An 8,989-nucleotide genomic window follows, 5' to 3' on the forward strand; every position below is an offset into this window, starting at 1 on the left:
TAAAATAATGAGATAGCCTACATTGACTTAAACGAGTCTTAAGAAAGTAGAGTTTTGGCATGTGTATCACAAGGTTCTGAGCACATACCATTTGGTACAGTCATTACACATACACAAATCAAGTAGAGGGAACTCAATTACATCTCCTAAATGCAACAAAAATATTGACCAGAGAGGCATCCAAAAGATTGGAACAGGGGCTCGCCTCTTCAGTATTTTAAGGTCCCCACTGTTGTGATCCTGGTGCCAATGTTTCTTGCATCCTGCCGACTGAAATAGCCATCACAGTTGTTGCTGTGATACCTAGTCATGGGAGCTGAATTCACCAGATCTACACCTTGTTTGCCCATCTGTTGCACTTCTTCAGGTGAAAGGATCTTTATGCAAGACACATTGTTAACAAATTCCCTGGGAGAACAACAATTCAAAAGGATATGAACAAAAGCTAGAAAGAGAATTATCTTATTACAATGTTGGCTTAAAGAACTTACTGCCAAGGATCATCACCAACAAGAAGAATATCATTCTCCTTGTCAAAATATACAAGCTGCCAGCCTGATCTCAAAGGGTCCTCCAATTGACCGCCTAGGCCAAACAGATGCCCAAGCTCACTTCGCAACTCATGGTAGCTGCTAAACCTGGTAATATCCAATGACCTCCCAAATGACCCTGATTTTGAAACCTGTGATCATTCACATGATAGTGAATACTAGTTAAAACCAAGCAGCACATTTATGCAAAAAGCCATAATTAGCAGTTCCAACTTTTCACACTCTAAAAATATATTCCAAGAAAAATACAAGATAAAATTCAAAATGTAGAAGATAGATCCACCTTAACAAATGTTCCACTCTGAGTATTTGTTTGATCCATATTATCAGTAGTCCTCAAAAATCCAGATTGATCTAGGACATTTGAAGTGCCCATTGCTTGATTGAAAGCGAAATCATTTCCAGAGGAACTCAATAAATTGCATGCAGAGTAAGACATGCTCATTGAATCAGTCTCATTCTCACCATTGCTGAGGCTTGAAATGCCATTTGGTTCCAATAGCGAAGAGTTGACACTGACACCAAGCAAGTGTGGGTTTTGGTTGTCCATGTTACCAACTTCATTCATTGAGCACTCTCTCCCTGGAAATGGTGGTAATGTAACACACTGCAGGGATGCAGTAGGTTGCGTTACACCTAATTGTTCTGTCTGTGAGAGCACGCTTTGAGCTCCTAAAGGGAGTATAGATTCAACTGCAACTCTCTTTGATGACCATGGACTGGAATTAACTACTTGAGCATACCTTGGCAAACTAAGCTGTGATGTTTCTTCTCTTGTAAATTGGTGTAGAATATTATGCAAGGGAGAAGCAGCAGGTGCAGAAACAGAGTTACAATTAGAAACAGGGAAATCCTTCAGCTTGGAAGATGGGGAAACCATGGGCAATGTGGTTGATGGTGATTGAGAACTAGAGCTATGCTTAGGAAGATTTTCAGCTAAATTAGGAAGGTGGTGATAGCCAGACAAAACCTTTGATTGCTGAATTTGTTGATTCTGTGGTGCCTGCAATTGCAGATTCTGATTATGCTGTTGCTGTGGAACTTGTTGCGGCTCTTGTTGCTCAGCAAATGATTGCCCTGTTGAAAAGGATGCTGAAGAAGTTGAGACTGAGTCTGAGTTTGCAGTTGACTTCCTTGAATGCTTTGAAGATATGATTGCTGAGTTTGAGGTTGCAGATGCTGTAGCACCTGACTTGGTTGTAATAGGGAATTAGGTCTGCTAGTTGTGTTCTGAGGTTGCTGGAATTGAATCATGGCTGGAGATACCTGCTTTGCATGATCCATGGTCTGCATTTCTTGAAGGGCTCCAGTAACCATTGCCTGGTAGATCTCAGGTTGTAGACCAAGAAATGAAGTATCAAATCTAGGTTGAATCCAAGGTGAAACGCCAATACCCTGGAAATTCAGTGACTGAAATGTAGGGCTTCCAACATCTCCTCTAAGCCACATCAGAGGTGAATTTATATTGATATCATCATCTCTTCCACCTATACAAATTGTTATGTACAGAAATAATAGTATTATGACTAGTGATGTACTTTAAATACACAGAATAGGCGTTTGCTAGCAGTTAGTGATCTTGGTGATGAGTTTTCTAGTAGCTCAAGTTGCATGGATAAAGCATACCAGGGAAGAAGGGAAGTCCAGTGGGCCATGGACGCTTAAACCGAAGAGGAAATGAAGATGGATACATAGGAAACGTTGTTAGAGGTTCAATCTCCCAAAGTGATACTCTAGGCTGCTTTTCTCCAGCTGTGGATTCATCCCAACCAACCTACAGCAGCAAATAACAACCTTAAAAAAATTATGACCATTTGAAAATGTTTGCATTGCCGCTACACTTTTGCAAGGGTGACAAAGTTGTTGCATGTACCCTCAAAAATAGCATTTATGAGTTCAAACTCAAATCACAAAGCAAATTATTTGCAAAGGCCCACCTTGACAGACCGCCAATGTGAGTTTGGCCATCGGACTGGATCAAGATCATTAATACCTGTAATTGTGCCCATGTATCTGAAGATTCATATAAGATCATTATATGAATCATATTCAAAGCCAAAAGATGCAATAAAAAGTTAAGAAGGGATGCATAAACATAAGAGAATCAAAGACTAAAAAAATGTACTAAATGAACAGGCAAGACAGAAGTATTGAGGAACAAAGAAGTACTCACCGTCGAACACTGGACTCCTCAGTTTCAAACAGCATCCGGAAACGCATACCCACAGAAACACGGGTGTGATAGGCTGCTTTAACATACTTAGCTAATGGAATAACAAATTCCGAAGGGCTTGCCCTGAAAACACATATTATTTGCCATTTTAAATTAAAAACATGGTTTTCAGAATGAACATGATTTACCTTGGGTTATAGAATATGGTGAATCGGCTATTTGTAGCCGCAGCATGAGCAGCTGCAGCAAGAAGGCCAATGTGCATGCTATCGCTAGATAGTACAGATGAAGGCATAACTGTCTGAGGTCGATTAGCACGCCGAATGCCCAAAAGCAACTGATTGTTGTCGTTCCTAAGTGAGAACAAACTCATTAGTTGGACAGGGGATAGATATGTACAAAACTTTTAGCAAGAGAAAGTTGACCATACCAGATAAAAAGAACAGAATCTCCAGCAACAAGTCTTTTTGCACTCACAAATACACTCCATCCTGTGGTAAGAAGATGTCTCTTTGGCTGACCTGCATATGAATATTGTTAAATTTGGAAGTGATATCACAAAACTTAGCAGCTGATTGGAAAAAAATTTAGCATAGCCATCAAACACAAACAATGAAATAACAAGAACAAAAAATGAAAGATAGCTTAGATAAATTATGGTCTCCAACCGAAGGAGGCAAGATACTTCATTGTTGCTCAGATAATGGAAAACAAAACAAATTATGCCGCATTGACTCATGTCAGTAGGGGTAAATATCAGAATAATTATGAATACCATCAGCAATCTCCATCTGTCCAGTCATGTGTTTTAGAAAGGATGGCATGACACAAAACACTTCAAGTACTTGTGAGTTGACTGAACACAAACTCACCACGAAAAATGTGACGAAATTTCCATTCGTTTCCATGAAGATCCCTAGCAACCAATTCTTGAGCAGGAGGTTGCAGAGAAAAATCCTTCAAATTTCACAAGCCAATTGGAGAGTCTCAGAACAGGAGTTCAGAAAACTGTGAACCAATCGGCATGGTACTTGAAATACCTACCAGAGGAGGAAATACTTTCTCTGCTGCTCGACGAGGTACAGAAAATCCACCATGTGTACTGGTGTCACTTGCAGTCAATGTCTTGCAGAAATAATTGGTCGGTTGTTTGCAGGGGGCACCCAATTCTGTGGGGAGATATGAATCTTTTTGCTCTTGCTGCACATTGGAATAAAAGAGGAGATTACAAATCAGAAAATATTATGCTCACACAAATGAAGAAGAAACCATGATGATAAAGTTCATTACCGAGCTCAATGGTTGTAGCGTCATCTGAGCATAAACTTCATCAGTTTCCACATCTGCCTATAGAAGATGAGAATGCACAGCTCTTATAGTTAAAAAAACATTGCATGATATAAATACCAAGTACGAAACATCTTAGAATACTACAAAAACTTACATGCATAGTAACATTATGCAACTGACAGATCAACTGAGGAGGTAAGTTAGGATAGTTGGGGATATGAGAATCAATTTCCTTGTTGGTTGATGCAGCTACCTGAGGACAAAGCTGAAATGATTAAACTACTTGCCTGAAAGAATGTGACATGTTTAAAAAAAATGTTTTTGATCGTTTGTTGTTAAAAGCATTAATCTGATTTGTAACCCACCAACCTGTTCACTGTGGCCTTGTGGGAAGTATACCACCCGACTTCCCACAGCTGGTAATGATACTAGAGGTCCAGCACATGCATGCCATAACTCTGAATTCAGACATCTTGATCCTTCTACAAATGAAAATTCAAAAACAGCAAGAATCAGAATTGAAACATACTGGTAGACTATAAGAGAATAATGATATTAAAAATATGGAGATGCTTATTCAAAAAGTTGACGGACGTGATTTCTTATATATTGACAATGCCTAACTGGTATGAAAATTCATGAATTACTGCTGACCACAATAACAATGCAAATATAGGAGTTGATTAGATAATAAGCACCAGATGATTTCTCTTCTACACCATATAGTCACAGACAGAGCACTTTTTTCCTAAGATACTGTTGTTGTGCCTATACGTGTAAAGTGAACTAGACTGCAGATGTCTAAACTATAACTTGAGGAAGGTATTCTGAATGTTAAGCACTTTGTCATCAAAAAGTGGGCACAAAGTAAGCCAAAAACAACTTGGTATAGGAAAAAAAACATTTCTTTGTCAGTTTCAACTTTTAACAAGCATGTTATGTTGAGCCATTGCCCTTCTGTCATTGGAAGTTGCAACATGAATGCACATGAATTTTCTTCCAGCATTGGAGCATAATTCAGCAAAAAGGGTAACAAAAGCATAGGAGAAAAAAACATTTTAAGAAAAGGACAATCAAAAGAACAAGAAAAGAAACAAGTAAAACCAAGAATAAAATGCCAGATATTGGTTATAACTTTTCATGAGTTAACAATTGAGAAAGGCATTTGCAACTCTCACAACCATTAACTCATTTATCTTTCAGAATTTGAAAGAAAGGAAATTTGACAAGAAAGGAGTTCTTTTTTCAAGGTATAAGTTACAAGTTAAAGAAACCAGTTCAAGAAAAAAACTACAAACAATGAAAAGCAACAAAAACTAATCCATGTCTTGGTTTTAGATTCACAAGATGATATTAGTGATGACAATGCAACAGACTCCATTTTCACATAAAGAAACTGGTAAAGAGCTACCTTCTAGTGATTGATCAGTGAGATTTGAAGATGATAACCTCATCTCTGGTAGTTGAGAAGAAACTCAATGCAGCGAGAACTACAAAACTGCTATCAAAGTTGATCTTTTTGCATCACAAAACTGAAATTTGTGAGACAATCACTTTCGGCAACAAAACTATTTTCCAATTTGCCACGAAGAATGGTTGCAACGGACCTGATTCTACTAGAACAAACCCACTATCCTTTTCTCTCTTATGTACTCTTTAATTTACAGAACCAAAGTAACAAGCAAGCTCGAATTGACTCTCGTGCTCCATTTAGGTGCAGGCCTTGAGATGTAAGCGGATATCGTTACCAGTAGTTGATTCCTGAACAGGAAAGCTGCACTTCTAATATCTTATGTCGCAAAGCTGCAATATACTGGCTTGGCTCAAACCTTTATCAGGAAATTCTATAGTTAAAACCAAGGAATCCGATCTGAAAGAAGAGTCAAACGCGCATACTCAAGAGGTTCAAGTTCCTGTAGGTTATCCATTTCATACCAAACCATATGCTCTACCTTCACCTCAACCGCCACAAATTTCCTTCACCTGATGCTCAAACTAACAGCTAAAGCCTGACAATTTTCAAAAGGGGAAGGAAAAACAAACAAAGAACCAAATAAATATATCAGTTATCTCAACCAAAGCAACCAAGCTGAAATCCAATAACAATATACTTTTTTTTCCTGCGAAACCTCCAAAACCTCACTCGATCCAAGCGTCAAAGAAGAAGCAGCTCCACAAACCCGCCACACAAAAGCTGAAATCATCCAGAGGCCACTATATCCAACGCATTTAAGAAGGAAAAGCCAACAGTGACTAAATAAGCGCTGAATATCCGCAAAGGGTCTGCTTTACGCACACCCGCAGGGACGCAACACCAAAAAGGAGCCGCCTTTGGACTAAACTCGTGGACCGCGGACCATATCTCGGCCACAGCCAGCTCGGCCACCACAAACTCGAGCAAAGAGCTCAGGAAACCCTAGCCTAAGGTCTCCTACCGCAAGAGCTCAGCCTGGAGCTGCAGCAACTCAAGATCTCCACAGCGAAGCATTATGGGGCAGCGACATGGCTTCCCGCAGAGCCATCTCGATGGTAAAAAAGGGTGGGTATTGCTTCGACTGTAGGCTGGGAAATGAATTCGATGAGGTGCTCCTTGTCGGTCTCGGAGAGGGAGAAAGGGGGAAGGACACACTCGTCTCTCTCTCTTGCTTGCTTGATTACTCGCTATCTCTCCTTGTCGCTATAAAAGAGTATTACGACGGCAATCAACTGGTAGAAACCATCACTATTTATCTTCGCCTTTTTCCTCTTGCTTGCGTTCTCAAATTTCTTTGGTCACTAATTTGCGCATTTGGATTTGATAGGTGTGAGTGGAATGAAGCCATCCTTCTTTCTTTGGGCAAGATAAACATGCTGAATAAATTTTTTTGTTGTTGGGTAAAACCGGAAAAAAGGAGGGTGGGAGCAGAAAAACACCATAATCATAATAACAAGTTTTCAGTTTGCTCCTCCCGCGAATTAGTTTTCTTAAAACATCCATATCGTTTCAAAATTATTAAAATAGTCTCTCAATCATTCACACTGATTTTCTCTCCAACAAAAAAATAATGTGGCAAAGAGTAAAATTACCATTTCATTGGAAATTATTTGGCTCTTGTGGTGGTCGGTCACATGTAATGCACGTGTTTATCATATCATTGTTTGATTACCTGGAGAATGTTAATGTCCATGATCCGATAGTCAGTTATAACTTGGGATAATATCGTTTTATCTTTTTTTCAATTCAGTGCTGATTTGATCGTCAGAGTAGTCATGCCGACCACGTTGACGTCCGCTGACACATGTTGGCTCCGGAGCAATTCTAATCAAAGTTAAGAACTCATAAGGTGTGGACCCATACGGATAAAAGGAAAGTCTTACTTGCATCAAATAAAAAATGAGTTACGAGGTAATAACTCTAAGAGTGGTGATACACAACATGAAATCGTAGTATGAAATCATAGCATGACACTCACATTGACAGTGGATCCCACTAGCATGCAGTGGGACCCATTGCATGTAATTATGAATGTCATGCTACCATTTCATGATAAGTATCATTTCTCTAACTTTAAACTCTAGTAATTTAGTAAACATTTAGGAAAACAATCCAAGTTATCTTATAGACATTACTTTTACAAACTTCTATGAAACTAAGGAATTAAAGTGAAAACACTCATCATGTTTGATATAATAGACGGTACTAACACAGTTGTTTGGATTACAAGGACTCTTTAATCATTGAACTCGTAACATGCCTACTTAATGGCAATAAATGCAAGATTAAAAAATAAGAAAAAAATTGCAAATTATCTCGATATTAGAGCTAATTTTTTCCAAAGGTAACAGAGCTTGAAGGGTAATTTGTTAAGTAACTAACTCAAAAAGGGTATTTTTGATAAGGGTATTTTAATCTAGTGTAAAATAAAAATAAATAAATAAACTCGGAGACAAAATAAAAATCTCTCTCGTATTTAAGGCAGGCTAACCAATCAGAATTTTACATTAGATAATATTTTTTCCCATAAAATAATTTCTTATTTTAACCGAGGCGGGTTTTAGTTCGGTAATAATAATTTTTTAAATCTTGAAAAGTTGGCACGTCCCTATCTTAAAAAATTAAAAATCAATATCATGCGATAATTTTAAAAACATTAGAAAAATTTTAAAGAGAATTCATGAGAAAGAAAACTATATTTAAGGTGAAATTAGCCTTTCTTACAAAATAAAATGTATTATTATTATTAAAAATCAGAGAATGGTTGACTCATGGTAATAACGATCAATGAGTTGATGGAGTTCTTTTTAAATATATATATATATAAATCAATAAAGTTGATTAAAATAAGTAAAAAAATAAGAGTGCAGATATTAATGTAAATGTGAGAATATAAAGATGAATAAAATAAAAAATGAGAATATTAGAGAGAAAAATAAAATTATATTTGTTGAACAAAATTTTTGAAAAATACATTTAAATTAGTATGAATACTTGGATATTCAAGAAGAAAAATTGATTAGCAATGATAAAATATGATATAGAATGACAATCTATCCCAATTTGTAGGATAAAAGATTATTTATTATTTTATCTAAATTTGATCAAGTCTCAAATATAAAATTCTTGTAATATACTCTTAGATGATGTATAAAAGACTAAGAATCCAAGGAAAACTTCAATCTCTCTCCCGTGTGCCAAATCTTTGGCCGGAATTTAAAAACATTAACTACGGCCGTACTGTGGAAAATCAATACAAGATGAGCTAATTGTGTCGGTGCACGCATGGAGCATTCATATTGATCACTTTCAAGCTAATTAATGAGCAACATATCCATCACCAACCATGCGTGGATCCAGATCCAACCCCTAAATTTAGATTCTTCCTAATCTTTTCAATTTATTGAACATGATGTACGTTAAAGAATGTACAGTAGTTTAGTTAGTTTCTAACTTTTTATTTTGTACTTTCCAGATTTCAATTTTTTTTTTAATTTCTAA

At 37.2% G+C, this 8,989-nt stretch overlaps 1 pseudogene; it reads right to left on the bottom strand.

Annotated features, from left to right (window-relative positions):
- LOC141811683 (auxin response factor 17-like) lies at positions 1 to 6,769 on the bottom strand (annotated as a pseudogene).
- Between the last annotated feature and the right edge of the window lie 2,220 nt (positions 6,770 to 8,989).

The sequence above is a fragment of the Curcuma longa genome, chromosome 1 (assembly GCF_044706935.1).
Source record: "Curcuma longa cultivar G26 ecotype Majalengka, Jawa Barat chromosome 1, ITB_CL_G26_1.1, whole genome shotgun sequence".
Taxonomy (NCBI): domain Eukaryota; kingdom Viridiplantae; phylum Streptophyta; class Magnoliopsida; order Zingiberales; family Zingiberaceae; genus Curcuma; species Curcuma longa.